Source organism: Prenolepis imparis, unplaced genomic scaffold (assembly GCF_030444845.1).
Source record: "Prenolepis imparis isolate NDT839.2.m4 unplaced genomic scaffold, iyPreImpa1.0 SCAF_11, whole genome shotgun sequence".
Lineage (NCBI taxonomy): Eukaryota > Metazoa > Arthropoda > Insecta > Hymenoptera > Formicidae > Prenolepis > Prenolepis imparis.
Window position 1 is genome coordinate 15,558,398 of NW_028141169.1, and position 17,866 is coordinate 15,576,263.

General features: G+C 42.5%; 1 pseudogene; it reads left to right on the forward strand.

The window, feature by feature from the left end:
* Positions 1 to 11,215, forward strand: part of LOC145943231 (uncharacterized) — a 21,805-nt pseudogene extending 10,590 nt beyond the window's left edge.
* The last annotated feature ends 6,651 nt before the right edge of the window (positions 11,216 to 17,866 follow it).

The window sequence follows — 17,866 nt, forward strand, 5'->3', positions numbered from 1 at the left end:
AAGCAGTGGTATCAACGCAGAGTACTATAGATAATCGTTTAGGGATCGACAATAATCATGACGCCATTCAAAATTTACAAATTTTTAAATATACTAAAGTGCCCGGTTCGATACATGCAATAGGCTTAGATCCTTTCTATGTCATGTATTGGTCTAAAGAACAAATGGCGATGTACAAGTCAATTAATCGGAACAGAAATGCTTATTTCACTATGGATGCTACAGATAGCATAGCAAAGGCATTAATTTTACCTGATGGAACAAAATCTCCCCATCTCTTTTTATATCAATGCATGATCGTTCCGAAAGATAAACGGGGTATTCCTGTGTTCCAAATGATTTCAACGAAACAAGATGCAGCCCTTTTGACGTACTTTTTAATTGAAATTCGAAGAGCCAGTGCTACGGTGCCATCTGTAACAATAACGGATCATAGTCGAGCAATGCTAGCCGCTCTAGCTCGCGCATTTGCAGATTGCGCTGACCTAAAGCATTATCTGCAATGTTGCTATGATATATCCGTACAAAATAAAGAAACATTTTTATCTGCTTCATATTTAAGATTAGACGTTAGCCATGTCATTAAAATTATAGCCAACTGGGAATGTTTACGACATCAGCCACGAAAAGTACGTCAATTTTATCTAAGATGCGTATCTCAAGCGTATAAAATGCAATCCGTGGAAGAATTATATTCTTTTTTAACGTCCTTACTCGTTGTAGCCCTAAGCGAAGAAGTAGGTTACATAGATGACACGTCTGTTCCAGCTCAAGCGTGCTTGCAATCTATTAATGATTGTATTAAAGGTATATGCATCGAGGAATCTGACAATATAAAATGTGAAATATCATCTATATCAGATGACTTCGATTATGAGGAAATTCCATTATCGTGGCAAGAATGGAGCAATGGAGTATATACGAAAGCTAATACTTTAGCATTAAAATCACGCAATGGAAACATTGTTAATGCTTTTTATAATCCGAAAGCTGCTCAAAAAATAAAAGATTTAATTAAAAATTTACCATTATGGACTGGCATTATGCGTCCTTATTTTAAAGCGGGAATGGAAATTGCAACGTCTTCTTCGGTGGAATCAATTTTCGCTGAATATAAAAGTAGACTTTTTAAGGGTTGTATTCCAATGAGAGTGGACAAATTAGTGATCAGTCATTTGCATTATCTTGACGGCAGATTGCGTTTAGATTTTGCTGCAGAGCAAGAATCTGAAATTTCCGCCAAACAGAATTTACAGAAATCTACATCGTCTGATTCTATCAATGACGTATCATTCCTACATTCAACGTCGATTTATGAAAATACAAATAAATCTATGACATCTACTACAAAAAATTCCGATGATAATGAAAAAGCCTATGTAATATCGGATTTATCTGAAAATTCGGATAATGATAATAAGGAAGCACATGTCATATCGGGTTTATCTGAAATTTCGGATAATGATAATAAAGAAGCACATGTCATATCGGATTTATCTGAAATTTCGGATAATGATAATAAGGAAGCACATGTCATATCGGATTTATCTGAAATTTCGGATAATTCCTTAAATTATAAAGAAAATTGGATGGGCTTAATAAATAAAAATACCAAAAAGTATAGCACCATTAAAAGAAAAACATATTTAGATAAATGTCCCGAATGGGACAGTGTTGAATCGAACAATGCAATTATGATACCGGTAATAAAAAATGGAAATTTATGCCAACCGGTAAAATTGCAAGGAGCAAATATAATGGTTCGAAATACATGTGCTTTCGATGCTCTCCTTCACATTACAGTACACATGATAGGTATGCATGTGCAATATAAAAATAAATTACTAAGAATTGACGATCGCTTTTTGCAATTGGCATTAAAAATTGCATCTACAGGAAAAGTCTGTAAAAACGAATATGCAGAAAGGGCCTCTTTTCTTATTGAAACAACATTATTTCAATCATCGAAATATACCAGACGCTTCAATTCTTTAGATGCGATGTGCAACGCTGCTCATTTAGCAGAGTATACTTTCGTCGCTCTGCCAAGTTTTATAAGAAATAAAACATGCAAAGTATGCAATGTTTCGAACGAAAGAAAATTTCCAGCTATGAGCATAAATGTTGACATATTATTGAATAGAGGCCTCCAAGATATTCAAGATGCTCTGAATGACACACTGACATTCAAACAAACATGTATCAAATGCAATAATGCATGCGATATATATGAAACTTATGGACCACAAATTATGATTGATACAAGTATTTTAACAGACAGCAATTATTTAAAAACTGTTAAAATAAAATCAAATATATACAATTTAGATAATATTGCCAAAAATATTATTATAGCGAATAATAAATATGTACTTAGAGGCGTTATAAATTATTTGAACGATATGCGTCACTATGTCGCTTTGTTATTTACAGGAGCTTCTTGGTACGAATACGACGACCTAAAATCGAAACGAATAGAAATATCACCGACCAACTACGCAATTACGCCGCATGTACTATTTATGTTCAATAAAATAAGTATATAATATAACCTCTTATAATAAATATTCTAACCTATTATATTATATTATATAAAATTATATATTATAAAATATTTAACCTATTTAAAATTTTAAAAATTTGTTAAATAAACAAAAAAATATAAACAAATAAAACACAAAAAAATTTAAAAATAAAACAAAATTTTTTTAAATAAAATAAAATAAAAAAACAAAAAAAAAACAAAAAAACAAAACAAAAAAACAAAAAGAGGAACCATAATCTCGTCACGTCCACGCCGTGGTTCTGGGTTATGCTAAGAACGAGACAAAAATTATTTAAACAATACGCTTTTATAATGATAAATTATTCTGAAAATGCATAAAGTTGTATTACAAAGTCAATTTGTGTATATACGTTTGGCGTTTTGGGCAATCTAATTTGTGATTAAAATGTGCGTTTTTCACAAATATTCAGATAATTCTTCCAAATAAAAAATTTATTAATTGTTTTAAATATCAGAACTCTTTAGAAATGTATTGTATATGGCAAATACTATACGAGAACTACTTTAGAATAAGCAGAACTCTTGAAAATCGACTGGCGTCTCACCTTTAAAGTCGAAAAAATGCATTTTTCGATCAAAATAATTAGTTACAAAAATTTCTAATTGTTTTAATTATCAGAACTCTTTGGAAAGGCAATGTACATGCCCAGAACTATATGAGAACTGCTTTAGAATAAGCAGAACTCTTGAAAATCGACTGGCGTCTCATCTTTAGACTCGAAAATATGCATTTTTCGGGCAAAATAATTGTTTAACAAATTTTTTTATTGTTTTAATTATCAGAACTCTTTGGAAATGTAATGTACATGCCCAGAACTATATGAGAACTGCTTTAAATGAAGCAGAACTCTTGAAAATCGACTGGCGTCTCACCTTTAAAGTCGAAAAAATGCATTTTTTGGTCAAAATAATTACTTAAATAAATTTCTATGTGTTTTAATTATCAGAACTCTTTGGAAATGTAATGTACATGCCCAGAACTATATGAGAACTGCTTTAAATGAAGCAGAACTCTTGAAAATCGACTGGCGTCTCACCTTTAGACTCGAAAATATGCATTTTTCGGGCAAAATAATTGTTTAACAAATTTTTTAATTGTTTTAATTATCAGAACTCTTTGGAAATGTAATGTACATGCGCAGAACTATATGAGAACTGCTTTAAATGAAGCAGAACTCTTGAAAATCGACTGGCGTCTCACCTTTAGACTCGAAAATATGTATTTTTCGGGCAAAATAATTGTTTAACAAATTTTTTAATTGTTTTAATTATCAGAACTCTTTGGAAATGTAATGTACATGCCCAGAACTATATGAGATCTGCTTTAAATAAAGCAGAACTCTTGAAAATCGACTGGCGTCTCACCTTTAAAGTCGAAAAAATGCATTTTTCGATCAAAATAATTAGTTTAAAAAATTTCTAATTGTTTTAATTATCAGAACTCTTTGGAAATGTAATGTACATGCCCAGAACTATATGAGAACTGCTTTAAATGAATCAGAACTCTTGAAAATCGACTGGCGTCTCACCTTTAAAGTCGAAATATGCATTTTTCGGTCAAAATAATTAGTTAAAAAAATTTCTAATTGTTTTAATTATCAGAACTCTTTGGAAAGGCAATGTACATGCCCAGAACTATACGAGAACTGCTTTAGAATAAGCAGAACTGTCGAAAATCGACTGGCATCTCACCTCGACATCTATAGCTATTGGTATCCGGTTGTCTTTATTTTTGTTTAATTAGTGTTTTTTGCTTTTAAAAGGTAGAACTCTTCTTAGAACTCATGTAGAACTATAGATCTTTTAATTTCTGATAATTACTGATAAGGAAAACGCCGTAGGACAAAGTGAGACGCTGCGTGAACTTGGCGTCTCAGTTTGTCCGAATCGATTTTTTTGCTTTAATGGCCAGAACTATTTGTTTAAACTATCAGGAACTCTAGAACTATTGTAAATAAAGCCAGAACTCTTATTTATTTATGAGTTTCCACAAAATGAGACGCCAACTTCACACACACTAATTTATGGATTACATTATTTGAGTATGATGAATTGACAATCAATATGCGCCAGCAAGGAGATGATTCTTACTGTGAGTTATTGTCGCGAATTCGTATAGGTTTAGTGACAAAATCTGATTGTAAAATTCTAGAGAGTAGAAAAATATCTTTCGAAGCTGATTCTTTCGAATCTAGATTAAATGAATTATGTGATTTTATTAACAGTTTACCATCGGACACTGTTTGTTTATTGCCAACTTGTAATATGTGTAATGTCCTTAATGATGCAATGTTAAGTCGCATTGTTTCCAAAGAAATATTATTAATTGCTCAAGATACGATTGAATGTATATCATATGTAAAAAAGAAAGTATTAAAAGTATTGTCAAATAACGATGATGATAATTCTCGAACAGCTGGGCTTTCAAAACAAATTATAATTAAAATTGGAGCAAAAGTTATGATTCGGCGTAACATCGATGCTAGTTTGGGTCTTGTAAACGGTACAATTGCTAAAGTAATTTCAGTTGTGCGAGAAACGTCTTCTGATGACGTAGAAAAGATTAAACTTCTTTTACCATCAGGTTTAGAATATGAAATTGAAAAAGTAAAGGTTAAATTTCAGGTATTGGATAGAGCGTATGTTATACGGAAACAATTTCCATTATCTTTAAGTTATGGCATCACTATTCATAAAAGCCAAGGATTAAGTTTGCAAAGTGTTGTTACGGCAACTCTGTATTTAGATGTGGTCGTTTATGTTGCCTTGTCGCGAGTAACATCTCTAGAAGGGTTACATTTAATTAACTTTGATCCTTCAGCAATAGTTGCTAACGATGAAACTATTATTGAATATAATCGTTTACAACGGATATACAATCCAAAAGCAGAAATAATTGCTGTGTCAAAAGAACGCTGTTATAAAGTGAAAGATGTTCTATGGGCGTTACCAATAGTAGTTGCTTCTGTTCAAAAATCAAGTTCAGATAAAAAAATTCAAGGTATTGCTTCAAATCGAAGAATTCAAAGCACTGCTTGGATTATACATGGTTTTCAGAATACAAAGTTTCATGTTATGCAAATACAGTATTGCAATGTTTATTACATTTAAATGTTATTAGGCAACAGTTGATTAATTGCGACAAAACAGACGTTTTACGTTTATTAATGCATCGATATGAAAATGGAATGCGTAATCTAAATACATATACAATACGGCAATGTTTAGGAGAATATTTTTCGAGCATCGTAAAACGAAATGCGTATGATTTTCTTACGGCACTTTGCGAAAAATATGATTGCATAAGAAATTTGATACAACATCAGGTAACTTCTACCAAGCGATGCAAAACATGTGGCAATACAAAAACTATTGTTGAAAATAATATTGCTATTTCAATTTCCCTTCATAATTTAAAGGAAACAAGTTATAATCTTAATGATTTATTAAATGCTACGTTTTCACATTGGTTTCACTTACACAACGAATCATGTGAATATTGTACTGGAACTGATAAAATATTTAAAAATGAAGTAACATTAACAAGAGAAATAATTGTTATTCGTTTAATACAATTTTTATCACAAGATGGTAAATTAATAAAAGCAGAACACAAATTTAACTTATGTGCTGTTCCAACAATTAAAGTATTAATAGCGGGACAATTGTACAAGACGATGAATGCTATACTTTATGATGGTTCGTGCACCGATGAAGATCATTATACAAGCATATGTAGAGAAGGACTATCTAATATTTGGATCGAAATTGATGATGCGCAAGTTAAAAAGAGGCAGTGGCCTAGAGGTGCTAAAGATGTTTATATAATATTTTTAGAGAAAATAGCTAATAAATAATACAAACTCGATATAAAATAAAGTAGTTGAAAAATTCTCACTAAACAGATTTTTATATCAAATTTATGATAAATATTTAATCATTTAATATTGTATTTCGATCAGTCCTATATAAAAGAATGTATCGTAATGTAGTAGCAAAATTCATAACAACGCTTTATATTCTGCATTATTCGTAAAGTGCACTAAAATATTTTTTACATAAATCGTCAATAATTTGCCTTTACTACTAAAAATGGAATGATATAACACACTTTTCGCTTTATTTATATATTTAATAATGAACTAGGTAAGCAGCAACGATTATTCATCAATTAGAGGTGTAGATTGTGAATAATAAATATATTTTTAATGACATATTAATCTATAAAAATAATGATATGAAAAGATTGCAACAACTGATAAATAAAAACCTATAAAAACATTTTAATTAAAAATGGTTGTACAAAATAGTTGTTTTTATCTATAGTAAGCAAAGAGGACCGTCGTATTTTGAAATATGACGGGGGTCGTGGCGGATTCTTTGCTTATTTATTTAAAGATGTTTATCATATACAAAAATGAATGTTATCCCTATAAAAACTTACCTTTAAAAAAACGTAAAAAAAGGCGCCTAGTATGGGCACGCCAGTAGTGAAAAATACCCATTGCAAACCCATGTAGAATCGTATGAAAAATTACTCATTGCAAACCCATGTAGAATTGTATAAAAAATTACCTATTGCAAACCCATGTAGAATCATATGAAAAATTATCCATTGCAAACCCATGTAGATCATACTACAAAAGTAATGATATAAAAAAAAATTGCGCGCCAAGTGAAAGTAGAAACTTTTGTACCAGTGGAAAATTTAAGTTGCAAACCTATAGAGTTGTATAATGAATCAGTGAAAAATTCAAGTTGCAAACCCATGTAGAATAGTATAAAAATTAAAAAATTATTAAAATTAATACAAATAAAAAAAAATTAAGAAGTTTTAATTAAAAAAACTAGGCACTGCTAAATTTTAAAATTAATTTTAGCATATTGTTTAATTTAGCAGTGCCTAGTTTTTTAAATTAAAATTATTTAATTTTTTTTATTTATATTAATTTTAATGTATGTATGTATGTATGTATGTATGTCTTTATTCGGCGTCCCCTAAGGGTTTGCCTAGGAGCTTTAGGGTAGCTCCAACCCATTACAATCTCCCTTCTTCCTTCCTCCTATACAATTTTCTTCATTACAATACAATATCCATCCATATTTTAACTATCTCACACTCGTTCCTCTCTTCTTCGATCTCTTCCTTCTCCCTTGTCTCCTATTCCTCCTTTTCAACTTCCCATCTCTTTTTGTCCTTTCACCCTCGGCCTGTCTTGTCTCCTCTCCTGCGTCCCTTCCTTTCCCTCCTTCCATTGCATCCCTCATCTAAACAGAAACTTCTTCGGACAAGCACACACATAAATACATCATTCCCCTGTATCCTGGCCTTAGGCGACCTTACAATCATTCTACTCCACCCTTCCCTACCCCCCTTTCTCACACTCTTCCTCCCTTCTTCGCTCTCTTCCTTCTCTCTTGTCTCCTATTCCTCCTTTTCAACTTCCCCTCTCTTTTTGTCCTTTCACCTTCGGCCTGTCTTGTCTCCTCTCCTGCGTCCCTTACTTTCCCTCCTTCCATTGCATCTCTCATCTAAACAAATTTCTTCGGACAAACACACACATAAATACATCATTCCCCTGTATCCTGGCCTTAGGCGACCTTACAATCATTCTACTCCACCCTTCCCTACCCCCCTTTCCCGTCTTCCTTCCCTTTTTCCCCTTCATTTTCCATGCCCTCTTACCCTTAAAACCTCCCCTCTTTCACCTCTTCTCCCTTTTAATCTTTTGCTTCCTCCGATTCCGCTCTTACGCCTCTACCTCCGTTTTGTCCTCTCTCTCACCCCTCTTCTTCCACTCTCCTCTTCCCTCCGCTGCACTGCTTCATCTCGATCATCTTCTGTCCGCTCTCTTCCAATTCTTCCTCTGTCTTCTTCTTCTCTCCCCCCTTCTGTCCTCTTCTCACATTTCTCTTTTTCTATCCGTTCTCCTCTTACCGCTTCACTCCACCTCCTGTCTTCTCCGCTCTCCGACTCATTCTTTTTACACTCCTTCCTCTCTTTCTTCCTTTCCTCTTCCAGTCTCTCATCCCCTTCCACGTTCTTCCTCCATAACCTCTCCATCATCTCCAGTCTCTCTAGCCTTTTCTCCACTCTTCTTCTCCTTTCCTCCTCCTCAGTCTCTCTCTCCGACTTCCTCTCAATCACCTTCAGCATCTTTTCCATTATCACTCTCATCTCCTTTATCTCTCTCACTCTTTCATCCATTCCATCTTCCGACTTTCTCTCTTCCCCCTCTCTCCCTTTCTCCGTTTTCCCTTCCCCTTTCACCTTCTCCCTCTCACCTCCCCTCTCTCACCCTCACCCGATGTCCTCTCTCCTCCTTCCTCCTCGTCCTCTTCTCTCTTCCTCCGCTCTCCCCCTTCACCGGCATATCTCCTCCTCTCTGCCTTTTGCTCACACACCCTTCTCCTTCCGCCACCTCTTCCCTCCACTGCACTGCCTCATTCCTGCCATCTTCCATCCGCTCTCCTCCAAATCTTCTCCCGTCCTCTCCCGCTCTTCCCTTTCTTTCTTCCATTCTTTCCTCTCCTTCCTCCTCTTTCCTTCGCTCTTCTTTTACCACATCGCACCACCTCCTGTCCTCTCCGCTCTCCGACTCTTTCTCTTTGCACTCCTTCCTCTCTTTTCTCCTTTCCTCTTCCATTCTCTCCTCCCATTGCATGCTCATCCTCCATAACCTCTCACTCGCCTCCATTCTCTCTAACCTTTTCTCCACTCCTCTTCTCCTTTCCTCCTCTACATTCTCCCTCTCCGTATTCCTCTCCATCATCTTCAACATCTTCTCCATCATCCTCCTCATCTCTTTTATCTCTCACTCCGTCTTTTATCCACTCCATCTTCCGTTACCACTCTATCCAACCAACTCCGTATGAAAGCTGCCACCGATCTGTATCACACTCTCTCTTCCTCTTGCCTTTCTCTACTTCTGTACTTCTACACCCACGTGCCACTTTTCCAACCACCTGTTTCCGCTCTCTCTGCCGCTATCACGGCGCCCTCGATCCTGCACGTGTCTCTCCTCGCTACATCCAGCGCCCTCTGACAACGCCTCTTCTCCGTACTACCGCACTCTGCCTTATCCTCCTTTTACCGACGTCTCTCCTTTTCCTCCACGTCATCGTTCTTCATCCCGTGTTTATCTTTCCTTCTTTTCCACACTCCAGTTATTCATCCGCCAGTGCTCCTCCACCGTTCCATCCTCTTCTTTCCCTTCGCGGCCACTCACTCCATTGCTCCTAAGCCATCTCCTCCTCACCCATTTTCCGCCTCACCCTCTCTATACCGCCTCCACTTCTCACCCAAACTCGGAGCACCGACCGTGGCCTGTCACTACTCCGACGGCCATCTTCGATCCTATATTAATTTTAATAATTTTTTAATTTTTATACTATTCTACATGGGTTTGCAACTTAAATTTTTCACTGATTCATTATACGACTCTATGGGTTTGCAACTTAAATTTTCCACTGGTACAAAAGTTTCTACTTTCACTTGGCGCGCAATTTTTTTTTATTTCATTACTTTTGTAGTACGATCTACATGGGTTTGAAATGGATAATTTTTCATATGATTCTACATGGGTTTGCAATGAGTAATTTTTCATACGATTCTACACATGGGTTTGCAATGGGTAATTTTTCACTTATCATTACTGCAATCATTTGGAAATCTATTTCTTACTCGAGAGAGATCTTTTCAACATCGAATTCCGTAAATATTTGGTATGGATTGCCGAGAAATCAAATCGTAAGTAGGTATTTTAAACTGAAATAAAATTAAAATTTAATTGTAATTTAAATTAATTAAATTGAAACTATAAGAATTACTATTAAGGCTCTTCCGTAATAAATACAATTATAAGTGATAGGGCCTTAAGAGCCGAACGCGGATGTTGATGCGTATTCCAACGAAATTTAATATTTTTCGCTGGAATTAAATTAATTGTGCATAGGGCACGAATTTTACTGCTTGGTATACTGCCAAGTCTTGTATGGAATAATCTCATACTTGAGATTTTTATTCTAAACATCCCTTCTAACCCCCCTAAACCCCCCTAAAGAGTAAATCCAGTAAATTGAAACTATTTTTATTGTTTCCTTTTTAATCATTTCTCTAATGTAACTTTTTTTATTATCTTTCGTCTGTCTATCGATTTGAATTATTTTTTTATTTAATCAATACAATAAACATTTTCTTTCTAGAAAAATAATATGTAATCGTTATATTACTGTTTACTTTTATTGCCAGTATTGTTCCTATTGAATTATTTTTCCTATTGATATAAACTTATTGACAGGACTTAGATCGAACTTTTTATATTATCACGCTTGAACTCTCAAAAGTAGTCTCGATTTCTTACAAAATGATCTGCCAGATTTGTTAGTTCCGGCAGAGATTAATTTAGAAAAGGTAACATTAAATAGAGTTACGATATTCATGCATGATGACGCACTTGCCCATTCTGCACGTAAGAATTATTTTTATTATAAAAATATTTAATTTTAATATGTATATTTCTTTTTTTTTTAAAGACTGGAAATGCGTTTAAGCACTCGTCCGGTACTCCTGAGGGGGAGTGGCCGGACTTGTGGGGAACTCACAACCTGACCACCGGTGCGGCCAGGCTGAATACCACACGGTACTAACCCCGATGTTAGCACCGATGCCCTAAAACCAGTCCGTAGCCCATAGCCGTACAAGGGAACACCCGGAACCGCTTGCGCATAACTTCAGGTGCTCCCCCATGGCCTGACCCGTTTCCGGGCCCTTCCCGAAGGGAGTTCTCCCCCCTTGGCCAATACCCTTGCTCTTACGAGCTAGAGAGGAGGACCGGGCCACCAGTCCTCCTCCCCTCGTCCCAGGGTGACGTGCCATGGAGTCGGGAGCCCTCACTCCCTTCCCCTGCCAACCCCGGACGGCGAGTCACACAGTGACTCACTCTCACGCAACAATCATACTACAAACGCGTATGGACGAAAAACGAAAAACCTAGGGCTTAACCGAACCAGCCACTCTCCCACTCGGGAGAGAGGTGCCAGCCGCAGTCCCCATACCACATTAAAGCCTTTTATTTTAAAACAATTAATGTTCCCCGGAGGGGCAAGCTCCCCCAGGGTGCAATACAGTATATGTCGGCTTTAAAGCCGCGTGTATGAATAATTTCATTGGCGGGGGACAATAGCCCCCCCGCCACTGGGCACCATGCAAATAGAGCATTGAGGGGGCCTAGGCCCCCCCAATCTCACGAGTTAAATGAAATAAAAAATCGTCTCCCCGGCTGACTGACCGGGGCGCCGATCCTCCAACAGCGCATGCAATATATCCGCCCCCGGTCTACGCAAGCAAATAAAATAGGTCCGAGGGTGGACACGCGGCGAGTAATTAGAAAAAAAGAAAAAAAAAGAAATATGTCACGCGAAATTCACTCTTGTCATTCATACACGGAGCCCACACACATCCACGCAAACACATTCATGCACATTAAAGATCGCACGCACAATATATAAATAAATAAAAATAAATAAGCACAGTCGCAAAATAAATAAAAATAAATAGGCGCACATACAGTCGCAAAATAAGTAAAAAAAAAAATAAGCGCAGGCAGGCATACATACAGTCACAAAATAAATAAAAATAAATAAACAGACATACTATGTGGGTAAGACACGCGACATTCATTCTCGTATAATTTACGCGGCGCGTCACGACCATCAGCCGATGGGCCAACGCCGGCGAATCGCTCGCGGCGGAGTCGCGAGAACCCCATTCGCGGAGGAACGGGAGGGAGCAGCATACTGGCGCACGCCGGACACGTGCTCCACGTATATGTCCCTTGACCAGCGAATAGTATCCGATACAATGAGGCGGTGCATCAACGAGGCGTACGCGTTAGTCACGCGCAGTTCTCGGAGCCTCATTGATCGAATCCCATGAGCCGAGCGCGCCGACGACGAAGGCCGTCACGACGACCCGGTATCCCCTCCGCTGGAGCTCCTCCGCTAGAGGTGAGTACTTTTCGACCTTCCTCACCCTAGCCTCATAGAACGCCTCCAGCCGATTTTCAAAGGGGACTGTGACGTCGCATATGACGACACTCTTGGAGGGCTCGTGCCTAACCACAAGGTCAGGGCGTAGCTCCCCAAGTTCCCCGTCGACGCCCTCGACACGCCGGTTGACCCGCTTATCCCCCGGCAAGCGGCAAGCCCTCCAAAGGCGGTGCAGGACGGCATCGTGCCTCTGCTGTATCGCGGCGGCGTGAACCCCGCAGTGCCCCAGCACATGGGGAAGGATCTCGGCTGCTCCCCCGCATCGCCGACACCTCCGATCGCCCTCCCCCCAACGGCGAGCGCCGTTTAGCGGGAGGACGTCCAGACGTGCCCGGTGGATAAACCTCCAATCAGCGAAGCGGGTGAAGCTGCCACCGCGGACGAAGTGATTGCTCACCCCGGCACGCGATGACACCTCGAACACCTTCCCCTGGTCAGGCTTGCGGAGGAGGGTGGTCTCATACCACGCCGCCACAGCAGAGCGCAAACGGGTCACCACCTGAGCACGGGCCCCAGGCGGTATCCTCACCGTCGCGCCCCTGGATCCACGGCACACCAGGACCAGCTCCTCGGTCGGCGCACTCCCAACGGAGCGACAACCTGTCGGACTGCCTCCGGGCAGCGTTCCGAGCCCTCGACCATAGAGAGCGCTCTCCTCCGTCGCGCAGCCTCCCCTCGAGCGAGCCCGAGAGGAAAGCCGCGACATCCTCGTTACTGGGTGGTTGGCCGATGCGCCTGGCTACAACCCCCCTCAGAGACGCCCACGCGAGCCCCCTGACCGTCTCGCAGCCAGCCGTAAGCATACGGAAGGCATGCGCGACGGACAGGACGTCCGCGAGGTCGGCCAGCGGAAGCAGTCCACAGCCCCCCCGGCTGGGAGTGAGATAGACCACCTCCGCGCTTGCTCTCTGCGGGAGATTGAGCCAGGCCTTGGCCGTCCTGCGTATCTGCAGGTCCGCGGTCTTCAGCGGACGCTTTTCTATGGCCGCACCCCGCAGCAAGAAGTCCATCCGCGGCAAGATGTTGGACGCCGCGGTCTCCACCTTCTGCCACGGGGCGAGGAGGGATCGGTCCACCGCCCGAAGATCCTCGAGGAGGCCGCAGCCCCCATACCACATTAAATACTACATTAAATACCACTCAGACAAAAGACGGAAAGCGTAACCGAAACCTCTCAATCTCCAGTTAGGAGAACATGTAGGCCGCAGCTCACATATCAACGTTAGACATCAACGTGAAAGTAAAAACTAATAATTAACCACGGACAAGAGACTCATTGTCAGCCAAACCAGCCGCTCTCCCCATAAGGGAGAGAGGATGCCGGTCGCATTCTCTGCACACCAACATAAACAACACCCATTCACTCATCCACGCAAAACAGGAGAGGGTGGTAGCTCGACGCAAGCCGGGTCCACCTCCATCCCCTGCGACACACTCGCATGCACGCGCGCGGTTAGCCACCCATCGGAGTGCCTCCGATCCCTGGAGGAACTCTCGTCCCCCCCATCTTCCCGCCGGGGCGGAACGACCAGCTTAGCGCAGCTGGCTGAGCCCAGCCTATGCTTCGCCGACCGCCCACGACCCGCACACACAACGCAATGAGGAGGTGCCGCGCATGAAGCAGCACGGTGCCCCTCCTTGCCGTATCTAAAACAGTACGCGGTGCGATCCACCAAGGAACCGCACCGCGACGCCGCGTGTCCGAAGCTTAGGCAGCGGAAGCACTGAATGGGCCAACGACTCAACGGATGAACCGTCAATGTCGTCCAGCCCACACAGAGCCTCCGCGTCACCACCAACCTGCGCGCAGCAACCGCCGGACACCTTAACCATAAGGTGCCGGCCCCAGAGTTCGGGGGCATCCGGACTTCTCCAGCCCGAATGTCCTCAACACCGCACCCTCCAACAGAGGCCACCTCTGCCAAAATCTCGTCCCTCGAGACCAATTCGGAGACACCTTTGAGGCGCACCTCCTCGGTCCTCGAAGGACGAGCCACCCGAACGGCTCGCGAGCCGGAGAACACCTCCGAGAGGCGGGTGACCAAATCGGCCTTCTCCGCCGACCCCTTGCCAGAAATCGTGAGGAGGATGCCTCCCGCAACTCCTCTTCGCATCCTCACCCCACGATCCCCAGATCCTTCAAATTGACACCCGCCCTCGCCTCGAACATAACCGAGGCGTAGGACGGGCGTAGGTGCGCCCCCTGCCTTCGTTGTCTCGCTGACGGTGGTGGGAGATGGGGAGCATGCACTGACTTTACATCCTTCTGGGCCCCTCGAGCGGAGCCTGGAGCAGCAGAAACGTCCCTCCCGCTAGCGCCGGCCCCGGGCAGACGCCCACGCCGAGCCCCTCTTCGCCTCCTTTTGGACGCCCCGGCCTGTGGGACATCCGCGAGACCCTCCGCAGCAGCAGAGAGCGCGGAGCCCCCCGAAGCGGAGGCAACCCCGGCAACAGCCACCTCACTACAACCCGCCGAAGAAAGGGGCACGGAAACCCCTTCCGAGGGAGGAGACCCGGCCCCCACGCCTCTGGACGAGTCTGACCGCAACGCAATCATCACTGCAGAAATGACGTCACCCCTGAGGTCCAGCAAACGCTGATCCAAAAGCGATGCCATCTCCTCCACAAGAGAGGAGGCACCCTCCGCCCCCGTTACCGAGCACGAAGGGGCCACCCCAACACCACGCTTGACCTGCAAGCTCTCCTTCGGAGAAACAGCAGCCCTCTTCTTCGCCAACTCCTTGCCGGCCTTCTTCGCTGACTTTTCCAAGTACAGGAATCTCTCGTACTCCTCCCCAATATTGGGGAGACTGGACCTGAGGGTCCCCAGCTCCGCTGTCACACGAGAGACCTCTCCTTCGAGTACATCGATTCGCCTCCTGAGGCCAGTGTTCTCCGTCCGCAGTCCCTCGATCTGAGGGTCCGCGGAGGCACTGAGCCTCTCCTCGAAGGTGCCGATGATCTCTTGGACTCTGGCAGACGAGACCTATAGCTCCCTCGCCAGGATCTCATCCAAGCCAGAGGAGACCTCTGACACCTTGCGCACCTGTTCCAAAAAGCGAGCCGCCAAACCCTTTAGATCGACAGAGGGCACATCCGCTATGCCCTCTCGAAACTCCCTAATGGACGTGAGCCGTCCCTGTCCTACCGCCGAAAGGACCGGACCGGTAATCGGGTCTAGAACCCGATCTATCTCCTTAAGGAGTATCTCCTCTCTATATGCGGCATTCAGGCGCTCCTTCGCCTCCGCGAGCCCTACATATTTGCCGGTCGTTGCCGGTCAACCGCGTTTTCTAGGGGGGGATCATTTTCAGGTCTCCACTTACCTCTAACTGGTGATACCTCCCGTGTTGAGACCCCCGCAGGCAGGTCCTCTCCAGCATCCCCAGAGTTCCCGGAGGAAGTCCTCATCTGGGCGTTCGAAGAGTCGCCCTCCTCCACGGTGATATATCCGGAGACCTCCACAGGCGATGCATCGGAAGAGGGCGATGAGACCTCCGAGGACACCACCAAATGTTCCTCGTGTCCCACCGCATCACCCCGATCACCACCAGCCACACGAACACTATCACCCCAATCTATGGGAGTGAGAGACACCTTAAGTGTTCTCCGCGCACCTCTTCCGGCAAACTAGCCTCCGAGGACTCCCCGCTGCTGATACCAGCGAGTCGCCTCTCAGCAACACGTCTCATTTGTAACAGGAACTCGTATTTCCTGTTACCCGCACGCTCCTCATCTGGCCACAGCCCCGCTATCTCGTCCACCTGAAGGATGATCTCACAAGGAAACCTGCCAGACATCCAGTCAGATTGGAACCAACTCTCCCTATATTGCAGCTCAGGCCACGCTTCCCACCGTCGACACAGCTCGTTGTCCCTAGCAATAGCCAATTCCTCCGCAGTCCTCGCCAGCAAGACTGCGGATGGCCCGTCGTCTGATGACGACGAAGGGGGAACCGGGACAGTATCCCCCCGCCGTTCCCTGCTATCCGAACACAGGGGCGTAAGTCCATTTTTACAGTCCATTGTCATATTAAATCAAATCACTGGTTTTTCTGTCAGGGATTTCCTTCCCTTAGGGAGTTGCCTTACCGGGCTAACGGAGCCTCCTCTCCGGGTTTTATTTCGGTGTTTTCCTTCACAAAAGCTCCGGTACCTCGGGCTCGCTAATGCCCGTACATCTTAGACAAGTCTAAGATGCCCGTGAGGGATGTATAATATATCTTTACTCTTATTTTATTATTATTATATTTATATTATTTATTTTTATTTTATTATTATAAAAATGTTTATAATTATTATTTTATTGCGTAGTTCAATAGAATCTATCGAAATTGTGAAGATCGCTATCTCAGTTTCAATACTGTATTCTATTCTCTTAGGGCTTAATTTTTATATCATGTTCACACATCAAGACTAAAAATCTTAATAAAAGTAGTCATTACTACATACATATGTATGTATGTATGTATGTATTCTTTATTTGCCCCCTTAGGGATTAAAGGCGCTTTTATACGGAGCGTACCCAAACCTTCACACCTCCCATCTTTCCTTCCTCTCCTGGCCATATGCGACCTCACATTCTACTAACAACATTCTTTTCCCCCTTTCCCCCAACTTCTTCCTCACCCTTTCCTCCTCCTCTCCTTTTCCTCCTCTGTCCTTCCTTTCCTTTCTCCTCTCCTTGACCTCCTTTCTCCTTTCCTCTTTTCTCCTTTCCTATCGAGCCTTCCTTCTCTTCTATGCTTATCTGTCGCTTCCTTACTCTAACTTACATCTACTTACAACTATTAACAACTATTTACATTATCTCCTTATAATTATCTTACACACTATCTTACACTTCTACCCTATTCCAACCTATCGAGAGAGAGAGAGATCTGACCCTAATCACAACCGCCTCGACTTCCGATTCCTTCATCCACTCTCCAACCATCCGTCCATTCACCCTCCCACCTTCCTTCTCCCTTTCCTCCTCCCTCTCCCCCTTCCCTCTCTTTTCTCCTCTAACTCCCTCAACCACCATTATCCCCCCCTTCCTTCTCTAGTATCATATTCATCCTCCCCCACCAGTCTCCTTCCACTTCCTCACCCATGCACTCTCCCAACACATGCTCCCATGTCTCCTCCCCTCCTCCACATCTCCTGCACATCCTCCTCTCCTCTTTCTCACAATACTTTGCTCCTCTCATCTCATTGCTCATTCTGTGCCTAATCAGCCTCTTCCATCTACTCTCCCCCCATCATTTCT